This window comes from Balaenoptera borealis (assembly GCF_965194805.1).
Source record: "Balaenoptera borealis genome assembly, chromosome: 11".
In the NCBI taxonomy this organism is placed as follows: Eukaryota; Metazoa; Chordata; class Mammalia; order Artiodactyla; family Balaenopteridae; genus Balaenoptera; species Balaenoptera borealis.
Window position 1 is genome coordinate 12,368,620 of NC_138868.1, and position 20,236 is coordinate 12,388,855.

The 20,236-nt window shown below is 46.7% G+C and overlaps 1 long non-coding RNA gene across 1 annotated transcript; it reads left to right on the top strand.

Annotated features, from left to right (window-relative positions):
• The first annotated feature begins 18 nt into the window (after positions 1-18).
• On the top strand, positions 19-20,150 carry LOC309605465. The gene is made up of 3 exons (XR_014231376.1): positions 19-100; positions 2,264-2,474; positions 19,815-20,150. It is a non-coding gene; the product is annotated as an uncharacterized lncRNA (long non-coding RNA).
• Positions 20,151-20,236: the final 86 nt, after the last annotated feature.

Consider the following 20,236-nt stretch of genomic DNA (forward strand, 5'->3'; position numbering starts at 1 on the left):
GCTCCCCCTCTCTCACGCCCTCTCGCACCCCGCCGGCTCCTCTCCCGGGCCGGGCTCGGATCCCCGGCGGCCGCCCCTCCGCCCGCCGGCCGGGACCAAGGTAGGTCCGGGGACCAACCGGCCGCCGCGCCCTGTCCTCTGCCGATCTCGCTCTTCCCCCCTCGCCCCCTTTCTCCTTCCACACTCCCTGCCGTCCATCTTGAATACTTGGGATTCTTGAATGGAGTGAGGAGGATCCGCTCCCCCAGGCTCCCATTGGCTGTGGGTTAACCCTTTTGAAACGAGATCCTCCCTCTCATTGGCTGCCAGGCTCCCCTCTTCTCCCCCAACCCCCATCCCCTCCGCCTCCCAGCAGCCGGCGAGGTCAGGGCGCTCCCGGGCGCCCCCTCCCCTGGCCTCTCGGCCCCCCACACCTCCACCCCCGGACGCCGGTCTCCCTGCTCTTAACGTCACACCCGCCACAGGGCTGCAGGTGAGGACAGATCCGGTTCCCGCCAAATGCGGCCCCAAGGTTGGACCGGCAGAAACCCTGTTCCCAGATGCCCCTTGTGCTGGACCTGGAGACCTTAGAAGATGCAAGAGGTGCAATTTCCTGCCTGTCTCCGAACCCTCCTTGAGCAGAAGTACCTCTCCAACGGGGAATCCACGCAGCCTTTCAGCTTCACCCAAGGCGATCCGAGAGCGCTCCCGAACCAACCGGCCCCCTGGGCCGGGCAGGAAGAGGGCAGCTCCGGAAAGAATATCTGAGGCTCTTCTGAGAGGCTAATTCCCTGATTGCCGCAGGGCAGGTCTGACCCTACCAGGAATGTGCAGCATCTGGAGCTCTGCTCAGTCACAAACATCCCCTGGGACCAACCAACCCAGCCGCCTGGTCCTGTGCTGGACCCACGAGGGGCTCTGAGCTGGGAGCCCAGAGGGGCATAGAGGAAGGACGCAGCAGGGAGTAGGGCAATGAGTCCGGCCTGGGAATGGGGTACTTTTGTTCTAGGCCCAGATCTGCCATAACATGCTTCGCCAGGTCATGTCTCCTCTCTGGGCCTCAGTTTCCTGATTTACAGAAGTTTGATCCAGAACTTCCTATAGAAGTTTCTGTGTGAAGATGGAAATGCTCTATACTGCATCATCCAATATGGTAGCCACTAGCCACAAGTGGCTACTGAGCATTTGAAATGTGGCTACTATGACTGAGGAAATGGCTTTCTAATTTTATTTAATTTTAATCACTTTTAAATAGCCACATGTAGCCAGTGGCTACCATATTGGACAGTGCAGGTCCAGAATGCCAGTGGTCCTGCTGGTGAACAACATTCTAGGAATCTTGCTGAGAAAAAAAAAAAAAAATCCTTTCTCTTTGTCTTCAGATGCAAAATCTCCCAGATCCAAATTGCAAATCACCAAGGGCATCAATGCCTAGGAAATGAGGTTCGAATCCCTGTCACCTTTGTCAGGAACCCTTTTCTTACGATTGTCGATCTGCTCTGCAGGAGCTGAGATACACACACCCACGACACATGGAAGATTAGGGCTAGCAGGATTTGCAAGTTTGCCCAACCTTCTTGTTTTTTCAAAGATAGAAGGCAAGATATTGACAGGAGTTAGGGTGGGGGATGTCACTTGCCCAAGGGCACACAGCAATTTAACACAATAAACTTAGTGCATCTCTTTGGGGCTCTTATACGCCCACCACGCATACACCATTAAGTTAATTCACTAAATGCACTTCTCTGGCCCAGGTCAAAAGTGAACTGGGGTTGAAATCAGCCAATATGGCTGATAGCAAGGGATAGCCAGCTCCATGGGAGAGGCAGATAGGCTGTCCAACCAGCACGTGAATACCCAGAGCTCCTGGGTTGTAAGAACATAGGTAGCTCAGAGCCTGTTTCCTAAATCAATGTGTGTAAGAGATCCCATTGTGGCATCCCCCACCATGAGGAGAGAAAGCCAGCTGAGAGACAGAAGAGTGAACCTGAGTTTATCCTTAGGTTAAGCAGGAAGCAGAATTAGCAAGCAGCTGGGGCTTCTGTAGGAGGAGGGGTGCAGGGCGTCCAGGATTCTGGTAGTTACAGGCTTGGTGCGTACAGGGCCCTAGCCCAGCAGACAGAACAGCCCCAGGAGCTGGTGAAAGGGACTGTAGCACCTTGTACAGATCCTTGTCCAGTCCCCACTTGTGGAGGGCGTCTGCCTGGGTAATGTGCTGTGGGTAAGGGGAAGACACAGAGCTGCCTGGAGAATGGCTTCTGTCCTCAGCACTTCTTTATTACAGGTGAAAATTGCTAAATGACTTCTCTGGTGACAGACAGATAACGAGTTCGGAGGAGGGAAGGATTGCTCCCAGTTGGGAATGGAATCTAAGAAAGCTTCCTGGAGGAAGTAGCATCTAAGATTTGAAGACCAGAAAGGATTTAAAGACAAGAAGATGGGAGGAAGGAAGACCAGGAAATGGCAAGGAGAGGAAACAACACAAAGGCTGGAAGGTGGGGAAATGGTGGGATGTGCTTAGAATGGGTAGTAAATTCAGTAGGAACCTAGGATATAGGAAGGAGAATAGCAAGGATGGAAAGTCAGGCTGAGAAAGGCTGTGGAGGTCTTGAACACTTCCCTCTAGCCTCGACTCAGCTCCAATGACATCATTTTTCTTGAAGATGCCCTTACCCTTTTCCCCTGCCAGGAGATGCCTCCTACCTATTCATCAAGCTACCCCAGTGCCTCCACCCTCAGCTTTCTGCAGCTTCTACCTTAGTCTGAAGGTCCCCATTTGTGTTCCACAAACACCCTTCCGAAGGCAGAGTGGACTCCGATTCCCCACGAGGGGATGGACTCTCTTTGGTCCCTCTCAGCTCAGTCTCCAGTCTCTGGATTCCCTGTGCCCAGGTGTGAGCTGCGTAAAGAAGGCTTCCTTTTTCACTTACCACCTTTTAAACCCCTGTACAGCCCCATCCCATCTCAGGAGTTTAAAATGGAGACCAGGGGACTTCCCTGGTGGTCCAGTGGTTAAGACTCTGCGCTTCCAGAGCAGGGTGCACAGGTTCGATCCCTGGTCAGGGAACTAAGATGATGCGCAGTGTGGCCAAAAAAAAAAAAAAAGTACCCAGGAGCTATTTGGCTCCAGCCCCTCTTACACTCTTCTCTCCCCCTTCCCCCCTCGGGACTTCCAGAATGCTCCTGGGCTTTGCAGTACCCTTTCTTCCTCGCCATCCCACAGTATGTCCAGGATCATTCTGGAGGTGGCCCTTTGCCTTCCTCCCTAATCTCCAGAGTCCTCCCCAGATTCCAGTATACCACTTGTGAGACAGCAAGACCTTCTACCCCAGTCCTCTGCCTCTTGGAAGGACTCAATCTGAAACATTAGAGACATGTTACCTCTCTGCTTAAACATCAGTGGAGGGAACTCGGCTTCATGGCTGCTAACTCACTGAGGAGACACAGGCCTGTCCATATGTGTCTCTCTCCTTTCCCCTTCTTCCACAATAAGGCGCCTTTGTGTCTCCTCTCAACTGCTTATGTGTCTGAGGGCTTCCTGTGTGGAAGCCTCTGGAATCATTGCTGGGAAACATTCCTAGCCCCAAGGTGCTCATAGTTGAGGGTTACAAGGCAGACACATAAAGAGGAAGTCAGAGAGCAACAGGTGTCCAAATAGACACAAGAACCTTCTTTCTGAGGCAAACCCATTTCCCTGAGGTCTTGATGCTATCCTTGCTTCAGCAGTTGCCCCATTTATTGCATCTCCAATCCCCTTCCATGAGCCTAGAGCAAAGGTCAGCAAACTACAGCCCACAGACGAAATCCTGCCTTTTGCCTGTTGGGGTTTTTTTGTTTGTTTTTGGTGTGTGTGGCTTTTCTTTTTTTTTTTTTGGTAAATAAGGTCCATTGGAACACAGCCCTGCTCGCTTGGTTACACATTGCCTATGGCTGCTTTCACACTACAATGGCAGAATTGAGTGGTCACCACAGAGACCCTACGGCTGGCAAAGCTTCGTATATTTACTAGCTGGCTCTTTACAGAAAAGGTTTGTGGACAGTTTTGGACCCTGTCATCTCAGAAAGCTGTAACAGAACTCAAGGAAGTCAACTGAAATTACCCTGAGATGGGAGTGGAAAGGCGCAGCCCAAACTTTCCCCCTCAGCCTACACATATGCTCAAATCTTCCCATAAGCCACCGTGAAACTTCTCACAACGCTGGTCAGTTTGCCACGTCTACCCTTCATGTCCCACCCACTCTTAAACCTATGCAGTCTGGCTTTGGCCCCTACTTTCCCCTGGAATGTTTCCCACTAGGACCACCACGAACCTCCGCATCCCTGGCCCATCACTCTTTTCTCAGTTCTCATCACACACAATCTCTCTTTAGCTTCTGCCTCTCTTGACTTTATCAGTCTTGAAATGCTCATGGTTTCTGGGAGGCTAGACCAGTCTTGAATTGCCTCTTATGTCTCCAACTATTCCTTCTCAGGTCCCTTCCCATGGGTCTTCTTCCCTCCCCTGCTGCTTAAATACACATTCTGCAAGGATTTGTCCATGACCTCTTCTCCCCTCAAGCCTTCTCACTGGACAAAATCGTCCACATACCTGATTTTAACACTCTCATTTATGTGGATGACTTCCCAATGTACAATTTCTGAACTGAAAGCCCAGATTTCTAACAGAATACTGCAGCTCCTCAGATGCTTGTCTTACTGACCAGACAAGCTGAATTTGTTCAATATCAAGCACATCATCCTATACCTCTGCCCCTCACCTACTCACCTTTGCCTCTTCTTCCATCCACCCCTTAATTGTTGCTCTTCCTAAGAGATCTGCCCTTGGCCCTTCTCTCTTTGAGGGCAATTTCATCCATTTTTACAGTTTCAACAATCACCTGTGCATGAATCACTGCCAAGTCTATTGGGGTTGGCTAGAAAGTTTGTTCGGGTTTTCCCATAACATGAAAAAACCCAAACAAACTTTTTGGCCAACCCAATATATCTCCAGGTATGCTTGCAGCTGCTTCCTTACATTCCCAAGTAGATATATGAGGTAGGTATCAGGTGCTTTTGCCTGCCTGAATTCCATCCTGCTTCTAGTAACTACACCTTAGCTTTCCTTTGGGGAGACAGCTGTTCTCTACTTTCATTCCGCATGGTTCACATGAGGCTGACCTCACCTGCCCCTTCAGGGGCAGTCCCACAACCCACGTGTATTAGGTCTATGGCTGTATAACAAATTAGTCCAAAATTTAGTGGCTTAAGACAACACACATTTATTTTCTCACAGTTTCTGTGGGTCAGGTATCTGGGCAGAGTTTGGTTGGGTCTTCTGACCATGGTCTCTCATGAGGCTGCAGTCAAAGTATCACCCAGGGCTGGGGTCTCATCTGAAGGCTCAAAGGGGAAGGAGTTGCTTCCACGTTAACTTTCAGAGTTGTTGGCAGGATTCAGTTCCTCAAGGGCTGTTGGACTGAGGGTCTCTGTTCCTTGGTGGCTGTTGGCCACCCTCAGTTCCTTGTAATGTGGGTGTCTCCAACATGGCAGCTTGCATCAACAAAGCCAGAAAGAGAGAGTCAGCTAGCAAGATGGAAGTCAAAGTCTTTTGTAACCTAATCACAGAAGTGACAACCCCTCAACATTGCCATATTCTGTTGGTTAGAAGTAAGTTACTCAAGAGGAGAAGATAAAACAAGGGTATGAATCTAGGAAGCAGGATCACTGGGGGACATAATTGAGGCTGTCAACCACAGAAGATTTAGCCAATTAAACAACAATAATTGATTCAAGGATGGGTATCTAATCAAAGTCAATCAGAATTAGACCGGAGGGGCTTCCCTGGTGGCTCAGTGGTTAAGAATCTGCCTGCCAATGCAGGGGACACAGGTTCGAGCCCTGGTCCGGGAAGAGCCCACATGCCACAGAGCAACTAAGCTCGTGCACCACAACTACTGAGCCTGCTCTCTAGAGCCCGCGAGCCACAACTACTGAGCCCACATGTGACAACTACTGAAGCCCGCGCGCCTAGAGCCCATGCTCTGCAACAAGAGAAGCCACCGCAATGAGAAGCCCGCGCACCACAATGAAGAGTAGCCCCCGCTCGCTGCAACTAGAGAAAACCTGTGTGCAGCAACACGAAGACCCAACATAGCCAAATTAATTAATTAATTAAAAAAAAAAAACCCAACATGCATGCCTTAAAAAAAAAAAAAAAAGAATTAGACCTGAGATGTTTGCCAGAACTTTGGAGAGAGTGGAATTGCTGGCATTGTTTTGCTGGCAGAAGAGGGTAAGCTTGAAACTGCTGTTGGTCATAACCACTGCCTTGTGGAGGAGAATCTGCCTAAACGGGAAACATAATAAGGAACAAGAAGGCAAGAGACAGGGAGAGACAGATGCCTGATAACATCATTTGAGAACCTGATACAGCCATGCCTACAGCAGAACCTCTCGAGTTTTCAGTTATGTAAGCCCAGACATTCCTTCTACTTACATTGGTTTCAGATGGATTCTGCCACCCACAACCAAAAGGTTCCTAATGGATAAAATGTCTCAGAAATACCTCGGATTCAGTTTGCCCAAACCCAATTTAATTATCTTACCTTCATCTTCCCCACAAAACTGCTTCTCTTCCTTGATTCTATTTTGCAGTTAAAAGCATAACACAATTGCTTAGGGTGAAAACCTTGAAGTCATTTTTGCCCTTCCTTACTTGCTGTGGAGGTTGGAATAACCCATGCAACATGGGCTCTATAGAACCGTAGGAGATGCCTTTTTCCTTCGCAAAGATGGGGGAGGCTCTAAGGTGACCCAGTGAAATACAGTCTTAACCATACAGCTAAACAAGTAACTAGGTTTTCCTCCAAGTCATTAGAATCTTACAGAATTTCTGGATGTGAATCACATGATTTAGAGGATGAGAATACTGTATCTGACTCTCATATCAAAACATACCATAGACAAAGTGAAATTCTGGCAAACTGCCTGGTGACCTTGTCCTTTGGAAGGTACCCCGGACTGGTTTTGTGAAAATATTCCTTGTCTCTAAGGCAGACTAAAAGAAATTGTGTCATTTGGAAGTCAGTCATAATTTCTTTGACATCTTTCTCCTTAGAATTCCAATCAGAATTCTAATCTTTACCTTCCTTTCCCTATGCCACCTTCATCCAGAATTGCCCTAAATCCTGTACATTCTACCTCTCAGACATGTCCTGTTTTCTCCATTACCCTGTCAACTTAATATCCACCTTGGGGTTTTGGATCATCTTCTGAAAAACTTTCTTTCCAATCTCCACTCCATCAGAGTGTGAGTCTACAACACAGACTTCAGATCACCTGCCCCAAACTGTGATGTCTCCCTAGTGCCTAGACAATGCTTTCTAACCTTTATTGGGTTATGGACCCTTTTTTTATTTTTTTTTATTAAAAAAATTTTTTTGGCCTCATTGTGCAGAATTGCAGGATCCTAGTTCCCCGACCAGGGATCAAACCTGTGCCCCTTGCAGGGGAAACACAGAGTCTTAACTACTGAACCGCCAGGGAAGTCTCTGGACGCTTTTTTAAAAAGCTGATGAAATCTATGGGCAAGGTAACTCTTTCTGGAAAAATCTGTATTTTGTGTTTTGGTGTACATTTCAAGAGGATCGTGTGAACCCTCTGGAGTCTGTTTCCTAAATATGGTGACGACATAGCCTCTCATCAACTCAGGTGAGACCTTCATACAAAGACTACATTCCAAACTTCTTCGCACGGCATTCAATGCCTTCCAAACTTAACCCTACCTGCCTTTCTAGCTGCACCTTCTGTCTCGTGCAGTTATGGTTAGTTTATGTCTGATTCCCCACCAGGTCAAGAGCCTCCCTTAGAGCAGAGATTGTGCTTTTTTATTTTTCCTTGTTATATCTCCCCAGATGGAACGAACGTTTCTCAGGAGCAACAATCAGAATGCCTAGATTAGTGCAGGATCAATTGTTAGTTCACTGTTAGTTTGGTTTTTTTTTTTTAATTTATCTTATTTTGGTGAGAATACTTAACAAACACTTAACATGAGATCTACCCTCTTAACAGATTTTTAAGGGTACAATACAGTATTATTGACAATAGGTACAATGGTGTACAGCAGATCTTTAGGATTTATTCATCTTGCTAATTGAAACTTTATGCTGGTTGATTAGGAATTTTCCATTTCTCTCTCCCTCCAGCCCTTGGCAATCACCGTTCCATTCTTTGATTCTAAGAGTTTGACTATTTTGGAAACCTCATGTAAGTGGAATCCTGCAGTACTTGTCTTTCTGTGATGGGCTTATTTCATTTAGCATAATATCTTCAAGGTTCACCCATGTTTTCACATATTGCAGAATATTCTTCTCTTTTAAGGCTGAATAATATTCCATGTACGCCTTTACCACATTTTCTTTATCCATTCATTGTCGATGGACAGTTAAGTTGTTTCCACATCTTGACTATTGTGAATAGTGTTGCAAACTATTAATTTAAGAATTATTAATTCCTAGCAGCAAAAGGATTTTAGGGTGATGGGCCTAGCTAGTATGATACAATGCCATAGGCTCCAAATCTATATTTGGGGAAAGTTCTGATTTCAAAAGTTTTCAGTTTTAGTGGACCCCACAGGGATGGGAACTTCTCAGATCTTGTGCCATGATTTTGGTTTAGAAAACCACCCCACTGGTGAACTTCTTACCACATTTGCCAGTACTAATGCCAGGAATCATTTTTGCTAGCTGGAGCCCTTTGGGACCCTGGAGAGACTTTTTTTTTTTTTTTTTTTTTTTTTTTTTTTTTTAATTTTTTGGCTGCATCGGGTCTTTGTTGCTGTGCGCGGGCTTTCTCTAGTTGCGGCGAGCGGGGACCACTCTTTGTTGTGGTGCGCGGGCTTCTCATTGCGGTGGCTTCTCTTGTTGCGGAGCACGGGCTCTAGGTGCGCGGGCTTCAGTAGTTGTGGCACGCAGGCTCAGTAGTTGTGGCGCACGGGCTTAGTTGCTCCGTGGCATGTGGGATCTTCCCGGACCAGGGCTCGAACCCGTGTCCCCTGCATTGGCAGGCGGATTCTTAACCACTGCGCCACCAGGGAGTCCCGACCCTGGAGAACCTTAAAGAACTGGTTCGGGTGGTGGATTCTTAGGTGAGTTTATTGATCTCATATTGTAGCTCTGACTCAATCCCCACCCTCAGCACAAGCCAGAACAAGACATAGGAATGTCTCCTCTGTGGCTCCAAAGTGGACTTTCTCAGGAAATCTGGGGTGAGAGAAAATTGCTCCCCTTCGGCCACATTTCAAAATTCCTCCCGCGTTCCAGTCACGCCGCCCCCACCTCCCACATACATGGGACATTTCATACCACACGGTGAGAAGTAGAAGGAAGATATTATCAGTCCATAAAAGTGCAGGATCTCGGGGGGCAAGGACTCTGTCGGTCTTGTTTGACACTATATTTCCAGGGCTACAACAGTGCCTAGCACATAGTGAGCACTCAAATTATACTTGTTGAATGACTGAATGAATGGAAAAATGGGAGAAGTCAATGATCTCGGCTTCTAACTTACAAATGTTTGTCTTCAGAACCTCTATAATTTCTTTGTGGGCACATGGATCTTGTGATTTCATCCAACCATAAGCACTGAAGGATCTAGGTCCTACGAGACCTGTCAGGATCAATGGGATGACTTCAGATTTCTCTCATATGTAACATATGCAGCATCAATAAATCAGATGCCCTCATTGTGTGCAAGGGCCTCACACGATGGTATCAACGTGCTATGGTTTTTACCTCATGACCCATTATGGCCACTCAAGCTCCAGCCATCATGTTTTATTCCAGCCAATAGAGGGCAGGAAGAAGGACTGAAGAAGGGTGTGTCCCTCTTTTTTTTTTTTTACATTAAATTATTAAGAATATTTATTTTTGGACCATTATCATTTTTTTGCCTACATTTTATAAATTTCCTACAGTGAATGTGTGGGTGTGCCCCTCTTTTAAAGAGACTCTCCAGGGACTTCCCTGGTGGCCCATCCAGTGGTTAAAATGCCAAGCTTCCACTGCAGGGGTCACGGGTTCAATCCCTGGTCAGGGAACTAAGATCTCATATGCCACACGGCATGGACAAAAATAAATTTAAAATCATAATAATAATAATAATAATAATAATAATAAATAAAGAGACTTTCCAGAAGTTACCTATGATTCTTCTCCTTACATCCCATTAGCCAGAACTTAGTCACATGGCCACAGCTAATTTCAGGGGAGGAAGTCTTTATTTCACATGACCAGGTAACCAGCTAAAACTCAGGCGTTCTATTACAAAGGAAGAAGTGGGGAACCTATTGAGGGAGACTGTTAACACGGTGGGGGAGGTGGTTTGACCTGGAAAGTCTTACAAAACCAGAGAAACCTCTCTCTACTCACAACCCCACTCACGGCTCTCATCTGTGGCGCGGTGGTCACCAGCCCAGTCCCACGTGAGAGTGGAGGGGTCTGTGCAGTGTTTAGAAAGCATGGCTGCTGGAGTCAGATGGCCACAGGTTCAAGTATGTCTCTGGACCTCTCCTTTCTTCCCTTTCTGAAGCGAAGAAAACAATGCCCATTGTGTAAAGTTATGGTGGGATTTCCTGGGAAATCCCTGGGACAGACTTGTTGCCCATGAATGGTGCTTTTTAAAAAAATTGTGGTAAAAAAACCTGTACAATTTACCCTTTTAACCATTTGTAGTGTACAGCACAGTAGTGTTAACTATATGCACATTGTCGTGCAACAGATTTCTAAGACCTTTTCATCCTGCAAAACTGAACCACTGCACCTGTTGAACAGCAAGGCCCCTGCTCCCTCTCCCGCCAGCCCTTGGCAACCACCGTTCTACTCTCTAAGAGTTCCACTACTTTAGATGCCTCACATCAGTAGACTTGTACATCATTTGTCTTTTGGGACTGGCTTATTTCACTTAGCATAATGTCCTCAAGGTTCATCCATGTTGTAGCATATGGCAGGATTTCCTTCCTTTTTTTTAAACTGAATCATATTCCGTTGTATGGATATGCCATATTTTCTTTATCCACATATTCTTTTTTTTTTTTTTTTTGGCCACGTTTGGGTCTTCATTGTTGCGCACGGGCTTTCTCTAGTTGTGGTGAGCGGGGGCTACTCTTCGTTGTGGTGCACGGGCTTCTCATTGCGGTGGCTTCTCTCGTTGCAGAGCACGGGCTCTAGGCGCATGGGCTCAGTAGTTGTGGCTCGCGGGATCTAGAGCACAGGCTCAGTAGTTGTGGTGCATGGGCTTAGTTGTTCGACGGCATGTGGGATCTTCCCGGACCAGGGCTCGAACCCATGTCCCCTGAATTGGCAGGCGGATTCTTATCCACTGCACCACCAGGGAAGTCCGATCCACATATTCTTTATCCAGTGGATGTTTAGGTTGCTTCCATCTCTGAGCTATTGTGGCTAATGCTGCAAGAATTGTGCTTCTTATTAGAAACTAGTTAGTATCAGAGACTAGTTCTCTCCTTTCTTTCATTACCCTTTGGTGGGGAGCTTCATGGTTGGTTTTTTTCTTTTGCTGTGTGTAAATAATTGTTAGGTTAAACGTCTTAGGTGGAAACAAGGTGGATGAATCTGGGAGTTTTATAGATACTGCATATCAATTAGAGGGAAAGGGAAAAGGTGCCCCAGGACATTTACAGAGTACAGATTCTCTTTAGACAGCCCATTTGCATAGATAAGAGGAGCTGCAGGGCTGTCACATTGTTGAATCCTAGAGCCACTAAAATTCTAGACTCCAGATGTTTACTTACAGGAAAGGTGCAGAACCATTGTCCAGTTCTGACGGAAGCCATCCACCCATGAATCCTAAATCTTGACCCCAAGGATCAAAGGCCTCGAGCAGCAGTAAGGAAGAAAGACCACCTAACACAAATGTGTGGTTCTCTCATTGAGAAGTAACTTATCAGGCAAAACCCTAGCTGATAGTAACTATGAGAAGCTGTGCCTTGGTATTCCTTCCTCCAGTGGTTTCCTTAGGAGACACAGAAAATAAGAATAACATCAATGTCATCGTTATAAAAGAAAATCTTTACCCAAATATGGATGTTGCACACTTTGAATCAAAAGCATTTGTTATGCATCTATAGGTATAGAGGGTATCAGAGAAGCATGGACTGAATCAGCTTCCCAAGGAGCTTCCGAGTAGCTGGAGTGAGAAGGCAAACACTCATGAACATGGTGACATTGGCTGGGAAAAGCAGAGAACACTACTGGGGGGAGGGGAGGATGTGGTCTGCGCGGGACTTAGAAGAATGACAGCATTTAAATAAGTGGACAGGATTCAGAAAGGCATTTTTTTTCTTTTGTTTTGATTTAGCCAATATGCACTGAGTGCCAACTCGGTAGGTGCCAGGCTCCGTGCTTGAAGCTGAGGATAATGACGAAAAGACATAGTCACTGCCTTCCAGGAGGTTTTCAAAACTATTTCATCAGGGGAGCAGATTTTTCTAATGAGGCCCACACTGCCCTGGCCTCACCCTCTGAAGGGGGCCCAGAGGCACCTCCAGGACACCCCGTTCCCACGAAGCACAGCTCGATGAGTAGGGGTTGGGGATACAGAGCTGACCGTCTGGCTGTGGCAGCAGAAGGGGAGTTGGCTCTGACGCTGTACCCTGGAGCTGGCCACCGGTCAGGTACCTTGCGTCCACAGTGAGCCCATCCTCCAGAACCTTGCTCTCCCATCTCACCCACCTGGCTATTGCCATGCATTTTCTGCTCAGCCCCTGACCCTTGGCCCCGTGGGACTGGTATTTGGTCTCCCACTGTGGGACTCCTTCAGACTCTGGCTCTTTAGTTGATTTAGGACAGAAGACGAGGAAGAAGTGCTAGTGTGGTTTCCAAGAGGAAACGCTCAGCAATAAGCAGGCTCTTCAAACCTGAGACGGTGAACTGGGAAGTCACCCACATGGAGGTGGGGTGGGGTAGGAGATGCATTGGGATCCTGTGCAAATAGCAGAATCTGGTTTGAATAGCATTGCTAGCCTTCCCAGCTGGGTGACCCTGAGCAAATCATTTCTGAGAGGCTGCTTTCCTTCATTTGCAAATCTGGCAAAACAATACCAAGTCACAGGATTATTGCTAAGTTTCAATGAAATACTGAAAATGAAGCCCAGGGTGGGGCACACGATAAAAGCCCGAGTGAAAGGGGCTTAAGCGAGGGAGAGGAGTGGGGAACTTCACAAGAGCCCTTGGAGTGTGGAGAGGGAAGAACAGAAGGCCAACAGCTGAGCCAGAGTGTGCCCTTAACTCTGTAGAGCCAGTCTCCCCGGTCACTCAAGGAGAAATGGAATGGAATGGGGGAGGGGGCTGGGCGGCCAGACTGTCACTCGGGGATGATGGATGAGCGAGCGTATTCCATGGCTTGTAAATAGTGCCGACTGGCTCTGAGATTCTTCCCTTGGGGGAGTGTTCCCTGCTCCTCCTGCTTGGGAGGCCCTCCTCAGGGCTCGGGGCTGGGGCTGGGTGTAAACTTTGCCCTGAAACTCTGGCACAGACTTCCAGCGGCTGGTGTGCGTGTGCTTTTCTACGTGGGTGTGAATGCAAGTATATGTGTGTATTTGTGACTCTGGTATCAGTGTATGCATGCATGTGCACATATGTATGTTTGTGTGTACTTACACATACCCATATGAGTGTGCAGGTGTGCTAAGTTGCTAGTCAAGACATGGTTAAATATGCAATGGGAGGAATACATAAAATGCTAGATTTTTGTTGGGGTCACTTGAAGGGGACTTTCAGTTTGAAGAAGTCACTTGACTGGTAGGCAGCCCACGTCCTGAGGGAGGAAATAACAGATATGACCATGCCCCTTCCTGAGGCCCCTGGTAGCCAAAGCAGGTCAGGATGGAAGAGGTGTCCTAATTTGCTTAAGGGTTTTTCTGGGGTAAGCGGAATTCACATTTCCCCAACATTTCTTCTTAAGAGTCAAGATTGTGGAGAGATTTGGGGAATGAGTGAGTATAATTTCAACCAAGGCTTAGGACAGAGAATAACAGTAAGGTCTCTAAAGTAAAATTTCCTTGAGAAAAATGGAATCTAGGTTGCTAAGCACTAGGGTCTACTCCCAACTCCACTATTCATCAGCTATGAGACCTTGAAGGAGTAGATTAATTGCTCTCTAAGGCTTCATTGTCCATTGACAAAAAGGGGATAATACTGGCATGGTGCTATCATATATTATGTAAATTTGAATTATGCAAATTTGAAAAACTGCAAATCCCTCTAAATTAAAAAAAAAGTCATCAAGTTTGCATGATTTCAAAATTGGTGTGTCAAGTGGTTTGTAGGCTGTTTACAACTATTACCCCATGACAGCATCACTTGGGCTGGCGAAAGTAAATAACCACTATCAGAATTTCTATCGTGAATCAAACTGTTTACGTGCGTCATAACTTCTGATAGTGACCTTAATGACTAATGTGCTATTATTCTAATATTCAACATTATCATTTAAAATATTTTCTGTATCCTAGAATGATGTTATCTTAGAGTTCATTAAGTGGTGGCATTAGTGCCAAAAAACACTCTCCAAAATCAATAACTTTGTAATGGAATTTAGATATGATAAAACATTATGAAAAAGCCCAGTAACTGTCATAACACGCCAAGAAGTTAGTTTAGGAGTGCCTACTCTATGAAACGTGAGACTTTTGGGGTTTAGTAAATAAAAAATAGCACAAAGGCAAAAATATTCTACAGTAGTTGAAGATTCCTTTCCCTACTTTTTACAATTATTCTTCTGGGAAATATAGTGTCAAATTATGTGAGTCTTGAATTATCCAGCATCTTCGGTAACATATCTTTTTCATAAGGTGTGATCTCCTCTTAAATGAAATTATGTAACCCATGAAAATTTCTCAGCTTGGTAAATGCGTATGCATATTAGGTAGTTTTTACTGTTATTCTTAATCCCAGCCCTAAGGGTTTTTAGGGACCAGGTGGATTCTGACGCAGCATGTGGCTCAGGTCGGGAAGTCTTCTGGAATCCAGGTAGAACCTAAAGCTATTGAACTTTTGAAAACAGTGGCTGAATGAGTGTAAACTGTTAACTCTGGAATCAAAGTTTAAATCCCCGCAGTAGCTGTTTAAGAATCTGGAACAGATTATGTGTCCAAGAGGCTACACAGGACAAAGTTTCAACAGTGACACCATGTGGCAGCAAGGACTAACTGCAATGCAACCCTAATCACACTTCAAGATTCTTTCTCTGAACACCCTCAACTAAATCCACCAGTGGAGGATTGTGTCATTGGGGATGGGAAGCAGATGACTGGAACTTTGCCTGTCCCAGAGTGGGACTGCAGGGCAGGACGAGGAGGTGGGCGTCTTAGATGTGTGTGTTTATGAGTGTATGGCCCTCTGTCTTCCTCATAAGTGACACCTGTGGGTGGAGGAGCTGGGGGTTGTTAAGTATGCCAGTCACAGAGACAGCAGAAAAGGAAGGGTAAAATTACATGCAGGCAACATGACATTTCATGTAATAAGTTGTTTCTAATATTATAATGATACAGACAAAAAGTTCTTGATTCTTTAAGGAAAATCTCAGAGTAGCAAGCTGTTGGGGAAAGTTGCTGACTTTCTCTACATATACATAAGACCACTATGGTAGATTAGAAAAATGGGCACAGTTATTCATGCTACCTTATAGGCATGCCTTTTGCAAAATGACTCTGCAGGTCTTTTCTTTAAAAGTGGACACGTTTCTGGAATTCCCTGGCGGTCCAATGGTTAGGACTCTGTGCTTTCACTGCTGAGGGCCTGGGTTCAATCCCTGGTCAGGGAACTAAAATCCTGCAAGCTGCGCGGTACAGCCAAAAAAAAAAAAAAAAAAAAAAAAGTGGACACATTTCCCTGACGCTTTGAATCTAAGCTGGCCTGATGATTTGTTTTGGTCAATAGAATGAGGCAGAAGTGATGTTATATTACTTCCTAGCTTCAGACTCAAGAGGCCTTGTGTGTTTCTGCCCACTTTCTTAGACCCCTGCAACCTCCATTTGAATAAGACCAGACTAGCCTCCTGGAAAATGAGAGACCAAATGGAGCAGAGCCGGTGAGCTGATTCATTTCAGCCAAGGTCCCAGCCATATGGAAGAGCCTGTACAAACCCAAAGCCAAACCTCATCAGACCTTCCAGCTAACCCCCCAGCTGACTGCAGCAGACACATAATCAAGGCCACCCTAAACCTGCCAGGCCCTCACAGACTCAGTGACTCATGAGCTAAATAAATGTTTATCGTTTTAAACAAACTAACCCCCTAAAAGGGACACGTGCCCTCTTACAAGAGAAGCCTCAGAACAGAAAATATTTAAATTCCCTTCACTCTCAGACTTTCTACTCTTTCCAGATGTAAAGGAATCTCCTCTTTCCCCCTACCTGGATGTGGTGATTCATTCATTCAATCATTCATTCACTCAATAGATTTTTTTTTTTTTTTTTTTAATGTAAGGCACTTTGATAGGCGTGGTGGGGCACATGGTGCAGGGCATAAAAAACACAGATCTGATGTATTATTATCATTTTAAATTTTATTTATTTTTGGCTGCATTGGGTCTTCGTTGCTGCATGCGGGCTTTCTCTAGTTGTGGTGAGCGGGGGCTACTCTTGGTTGCGGTGCACGGGCTTCTCATTGCGGCGGCTTCTCTTGTTGAAGAGCATGGGCTCTAGGCGCGGGCTCAGTAGTTGCGGAATGCAGGCTCTAGGACGCGTGGGCTTCAGTAGTTGTGGCGCACGGGCTTAGTTGCTCCATGGCATGTGGGATCTTCCCGGACCAGGGATCAAACCAGTGTCTTGTGCATTGGCAGGCGATTCTTTTTTTTCTTTTTTTTTAAAATTTATTTATTTTACTTATTTATTTTTGGCCGCATTGGGTCTTCGTTGCTGCACGCGGGCTTTCTCTAGTTACAGCGAGCAGGGGCTACTCTTTGTTGCGGTGCGTGGGCTTCTCATTGAGGTGGCTTCTCTTGTTGGGGAGCACGGGCTCTAGGCACGTGGGCTTCAGTAGTTGTGGCATGCGGGCTTAGTAGTTGTGGCTCACGGGCTCTAGCGCGCAGGCTCAGTAGTTGTGGCGCATGGGCTTAGTTGCTCCGCGGCATGTGGGATCTTCCAGGACCAGGGCTCAAACCCGTGTCTCCTGTGTTGGCAGGCGGATTCTTAACCACTGTACCACCAGGGAAGTCCCAGATCTGATTTATAGTCTAGTTTGAGTAGAAAGGAGATAAACCTGGCCCAATAAGCCACCTCGTACATTCGAATTCAGACAATGTGGGATCAATTTATAGATGCGTGATATCGGATAGTTACTTAACCTTTCTGAGTTTCCGCTTCCTTATCTCACAAACAGGAATAATACCTGGCTCTCAGCATGGTCGGGAGGGTTAAAAAATTTGTAAAGCTCTATGCCCATGGGTCAGGATCACATTCTCCTTCAAATTTGGGGTTGGCACTGAGCACCATCTTTATCACATCAGGATCTCCCCCAAGGAGGGGGGAATCTTCCTAAATTTGAGAGGTGACTGCTTTCAACAGTTCCTCACATAGGGCTCAGTGTAAGTCCAGCCCCCCAGACAGGAATTTGGCATCTCTCCAGCAGCCTGAGAAATTGACTGAGAAGGGAAGGACATACAGAGATCACTCTGCAAATCAAGCCTGATGTGAGCAGTCTCTCCATGTCCACCAAGCTACAAATCAAGTTTGGGTGATTCTTATTTGGCTCTCAGCCTTGGCTGGGAGACTGAGCTGCAGGGAAGGCCTCTGGCTGGGGACCTGCCATTCTAAGGTTTTGCCCCAGAAACAGTCCACACGGGGAGCCAGGTCCTGAAGCACAGTCTGAAGATCGGGAAGCAAGCAGGAGTAGATGAACGACAGGGCAGGGGATAAGCCATGAACCCCCTCCATGTCTTCTTTCTTCCCCTCTCAGAAACCCCTGACCTCAACCAGAACATGCATAAACTAGAAAGAGCACACAGGAAGCTTGGGTCTTGACTTCCCTGGCTGTCCAGTGGTTAAGGCTCTGCGCTTCCAACGCAGGGGCACAGGTTCAATCCCCAGTCGGGGAACTAAGATCCCACATGCTGTGCGGCATGGCCAAAAAAAAAAAATGGAAGCTTGGTCACCACTGATCCTGCACTTCAGCCCTGATCTTGGCACCCCTCCCAGGCCATAGAGAAGGAAACCAGCCCAAAGGGCAGAGAGCTGCAAGTGTGGCTGCAGTATCCAGCTAGGTCAGTTACTGCACTGCCCTCCCATGCCTGCTTCTCCTTATCACCAGGGTATGTGAGAGGGGTACAGAGAAGCCAGATTCTATAGAAGTCCCTATGGTGAGAGCTGCAGTGATGTAAGCATATATCCTAATGGCTCTGATGGCCTTAAGGAAGACACTCCCCGCATAGAAACATTTCAGGCAGGGCTACTTTGACCTAAATTGAGACACTATTAGAAAATTAAATCAGATACCTGATAAATGTCTGTGGACTGACGGCTGAATCCCCATGTGTCGTCCTGGGAAAGTAGTCATACCTCTGGGCTGTTTGTGCTTGGGAACCTGAATGTCTGAGTGTGTGAGAGAGCTGGGAGGTGAGGGGGCAAGCGGGGGGTAAGGGGCAGGGGGCAAGGACAACCAGACCTGCAGCTGAAGGGCTAAAGCCAGAAATCAGTCAGCATGTTTGGGTTGACAACATTATAACAAGGAGAGGGGAAGGATGGGAGAGGAGAGAGACGTAGTGGCCGGGGCGATGGGGGGGAAATGGAGGCAAAGAAAGGAATAGAGATTGAGACAAAAAGGATGAGAAGGAAAAAGACGGGAAAGAGGGAAATAGAAGGGCTAAGAGCTGGAGCATCAGTGAGTCTCAGAGTAGAAGCTGGAAATGAGGAAAACTTTTCTTTTTTTTTGGCCACACTGTGTGGCACGCGGGATCTTAGTTCCCTGACCAGGGATCGAACCCGCATCCCCTGCAGTGGAAGCGCGGAGTCTTAACCACCGGACCACCGGGGAAGTCCCCCAGGAAAACTTATTAAGAAATAACTTCAGAGACTAAAAAAAATGCTCTGTGTTAAAAATCTATCTTCCTATCCGTCTCCCCCATCAAGCTATAGGTTTTGGTTTATTTTATTTTTTAAAATTTATTTATTTTGCCTGTGTCAGGTGTTAGTTGCAGCACATGGGATCTTCGTTGCAGCACGTGGGCTCTTTAGTTGCAGCATGCGGGCTCTTTAGTTGCAGCATGTGGGCTCTTAGTTGCGGCATGCATGTGGGATCTAGTTCCCCGGCCAGGGATCGAACCTGGGCCCCCTGCATTGGGAGCATGGAGTCTTACCCACTGGACCACCAAGGAAGTACCAAGCAATAGGTTTTAAAGGCAGGCATTAGGTTTAAGCCATCTTTATATCCTCTGTGCTTAGCATAATGCCAGACACATGCTAGGTACTCAGTCAGTTGGTTGAACAAATGAAATATGAAGAAAAGGCAGGACTTGAAGGCAGAAGGGCAGAGACATAGAAGAGAGTGAGTATGAGCTTAGACTTCAGAGTCATAAGGATGTGCTTTCAAATCCCCGTTCTGCCATCTAACTGCAGGACTTTGAGCAAGACAGCCTTTCCGAGTTTAGAGTTTACCATATAAAGTTGTTGTGAGGATTAAATGTCTGCAAAGCTCTTAGCAGACAGCCTGTGTAAGTGCCCAACAATGTTAGCTACTGTTATTACTGTTGTCACAGTTGTTGCAAACAAATAAGCGAGATAGGGGCTGTGATAAATGGATTGTGTGAAAAGCCCCCAGTTAATGACTCTGCCCTGCCACTTTGCAGTGCCTTTCCACTCTAACTCTCGGTCTGGCCATGTGGCTTGCTTTGGCTGATGGGACAATGGTAAACGTGATGCAAGCAGAGGTGCAGGGTGTGAAAAAGACTGCCTATCTTTGACTCCTCACTCGGAACTCTGCCACTGCAGGCTAGCACTGCTGGAAGGATGCCGGAGACATGCAGGGGACAGCCAAGGTGTTCCAGCTGAGGCCATCGTAGATCAGTCGTCCCCAACCAACCCACCAACTATTACAGATGTATGAGCGAGCCCAGGGAAGGTCGGCCAGGTCCATCCCAGATCAGCAAGACCACTCAGCCCTTAACCCCCAGACTTATGTGAAATAATAAATGGTTGCTATTTTAAGCCACTAAGTTTGGAGTGACTTGTTACAGCAATAGCTAGCCGATATAGGGGCCTCGGAAGCCCT